This window comes from Nannospalax galili, unplaced genomic scaffold (genome assembly GCF_000622305.1).
Source record: "Nannospalax galili isolate Female #2095 unplaced genomic scaffold, S.galili_v1.0 scaffold3320, whole genome shotgun sequence".
Lineage (NCBI taxonomy): Eukaryota > Metazoa > Chordata > Mammalia > Rodentia > Spalacidae > Nannospalax > Nannospalax galili.
In genome coordinates, this window is record NW_008345716.1 from 2,604 (window position 1) to 5,971 (window position 3,368).

General features: G+C 37.0%; 1 pseudogene; it reads right to left on the reverse strand.

The window, feature by feature from the left end:
* Window positions 1–270: 270 nt before the first annotated feature.
* LOC108491273 overlaps window positions 271–3,368 on the reverse strand; it is a 7,653-nt pseudogene continuing 4,555 nt past the window's right edge.

The following is a 3,368-nucleotide window of genomic DNA, read 5'->3' on the forward strand; positions in this document are numbered from 1 at the left end:
TTGTGATTTATCTTTTTATCACTGTGGCATTGTAAAACAAACAAAGTGACCAGCAAATAACTTCTCACTGTAATTTAGAGATAAAATATAAAGTGAGCAGAGAGGTTATAACAGACACTCCAGTTCTTCATTTCTGGAAAGCTTTCCTCTTGGTCTTTTTTTCTCCTGGAGTATATGAGAGGGTTTATTAACAGGCTGACCATGCAGTAGATCACTGAGACCACTTTGCCAAACAAACAAAGTGACCAGCAAATAACTTTTCACTGTAATTTAGAGATAAAATATAAAGTGAGCAGAGAGGTTATAACAGACACTCCAGTTCTTCATTTCTGGAAAGCTTTCCTCTTGGTCTTTTTTTCTCATGGAGTATATGAGAGGGTTTATTAACAGGCTGACCATGCAGTAGATCACTGAGACCACTTTGCCAATGGTGAAGTTTTACTTGGCTGGAAGACGGACATAGGCAAAGATTATGGTGCCAGTAGTATATGGTGACTACTGTGAGGTGGGAGGCACAGGTTGAGAAAGTTTCCTTTCCAACCTCCTGGAAAGACAGCGTCATTATTGTGACCACAATGTTGACACAGGAGCTCATTATGAGAAGGAAAGAACTTAGAATCACAACAGAACTGCAAGTTTAGCTCAAAGCCTCCACCAAGAATGTATCTGAGCAGGAGAGTTAAAAAGGGGTCAAGCTGGGTGTGGTGGCACATGCCTTTAATCCCAGCACTTGGGAGGCAGAGGCAGGCTGATCTTTGTGAGTACAAGGCCAGCCTGGTCTACATAGTGAGTTCCAGGACAGCTGGGGCTACAAGGAGACCCTGTCTCAAACAAATTCAAAGCCCGCCTGAACCGCATGGAAAGAAAGACCCTGTTTGTGCTGGATGTGGTAGCACATGCATTTAGTCCCAGCACTCTGGAGGCAGATCCCTGAGTTCAAGGTCAGCCTGGTCTATCTACATAGCAAGTTCCAGGCCACCTGGAGCTATAGGGAGACCCTGTCTCAAGAAGACAAAAAAAAAAAAAAAAAAAAAACCAAAAAAAAAAAAAATTGGAGTGAGGATCACAAAAGAAACAGTTAATTTTCTGGGGTCCACAGAAATTCAGATCAGAGATATGTATTGTGGGGAGCAAAGGGGCAGTGAAGCCCCCAATCTAAGATCCAGCTTAAAACCTCAGGCAAATCTGAACAGTCATGAGAAGTGAGCAGTGCAGAGGTCAGCACATGACAACATGCTGCTGAGAGGCCATCACTGCCAGCCAGATGCACTCAGTAGCTCCCAGGGAGAAAAAGAAATAGTAGTGGGCAATACAGCCAGCAGTGGGGATTGAGACAGGTTTGAGAAGCAGGTGGTGAAATGGCCAGCAACTTAGGTACAGTGGCTGTAGTGTACCAGATTTCCAGGAAGGACCAGTTTCCTAAGAAAATGTACATGGGTTTCTGGAGCATGAATTCCACCAGAATAAGGAAAATGATAAGGGTGTTTCTCATAAGAGAGAGCAGATACACACTAAGAATCATAAACAGTGTACACTGCAGTGAGGACGACCCTGAAAAGCCTAAGAAAATGAACTCTGTCACTGATTGGTTTGCTACAGCTATTTACATCTCTGTTCTCGAAGGGGTCAGCAGCACCCAGGTGATGGATGATGAGTGAGGATCAGGATTGGAACGTGTTTATTCATTTCCAAAATGAGTCTAAGTGTTCCCCTAATAGTAAGAGAAAATAATGGCTGTTGTAAATATAATGACATTCGTGAATATGATTCACATGGATCATCTTATTTGATACTGAAAGTGAGTCTCCAATGTAAATGTTCTAATAATCTACATTTTTGAAACTGAAGAGTTAAGTAGATTCCCACAGTTTCATCATTTCTAGATAGTAGTACATAGCCTGCTATCCTAATAGCTTGATGTAAAGACATGAGAACATGACCTGCCTGTCACTGAAGAATTTATGTACTAAAGTGCAGGTAGAAAGGTAAACAGATGATGGAGGTGATTTATGAGTAGATTCCCAGTCTCCATATCCATGTGATTCATCTGTTTAGAAAAAGGACTCTCCACAGCTTTAAATTCATGGGCTTTAGTTATGTAGGCATTTAAAGTTGGAATAAGACTGGTAGTTAGTAAACCAAATGTTTGGTTTCTGAATATTAGTCTAACTTTCCTAATATTTATTCTATTTCCTTTTAGACTCATTGTATCCTCCTGTTTTCTGACACTGATTAGAAACAAACACATTTTATGGAAGTGAGACATTTTGTCATTAGAGGAATGAGAGCTCCGTACAAATGTATTCATGCACACTTATGTCAAAATATCCAAATAACAACTTCAAAGTTAAAAAAATATAGTTGTACTTAAAAAATATTCTTGTATATATAAAATGAGTTATAAAATGTATGACTCTCTATAACAAATGCATAATAAATAAGTAAACATCAACCATGCTTGATACCTCAGTGTGGGGCTCTGGATATCATTCCTCTGTTCAGACAGTGGAGAATTTTCTTGAAAGTTTATTCACAGACCTAGTTAAAGGGTTAAGTAATTTTAGTATGTTGGGAATATTTTACTTTGTCCTACATGAAAATATAACTATTAATCCCTCAAATTCTAAGCTGTCATCATAAGTCTGTATTCAATGTTAACTTCTTTTGCAAGCAAAGTTACAATTCAAAAGACTTTGAAAACTACAAATGGAAGTAATCTAAGAAAAAAATTTAGTAAAGCATAATTTGCATTAATTTTTAGAAAAAGTTAGTTTTAAAAATATTTAACAATATTTTAATAACAATAATATTACTTTTCATAAAAGACCAAATTCAAAAATTTTTTGCATTATTTTTTGAAAAGGCTATTGTATAGTGTTTACCTAATCATTAAAAGGAAAAAAAGTCACCATTTTAAAGACATTATTTTGAGCTTGCAAACATATCCAGACTGATTTAATCCCCAAAGTTATCTTTTGTTTCACTAATGCATACCACAGTTATATAATTTGGCCTTTAGCAGTGACAGAAATGTACATTCTTCAGCTGATGCAACCTTACAAGGGAACTGGAAGACAGAGAAAATCAATGAATGTTTGAACTAAAGTAATATTCAAACATAAAAGGCAACACATACACATTTTAACTGATTTTTCTGATCTTTCATTCTATAAACAAAATGCATATCTGAGGAAGAATACTGCCTCAGTTTAATAACATTGTTAAAACCATGGAAATCCTACTGGCAGTTAGTTGGATAACATCTCTCTTCACACATTTGAGGAACAGTATGCATTGTTTGTCCTCAAGAATACTTACATTGAATATTCTGCTGTTATTAATAAATGTAGCATCATTTCTTAGGTCTT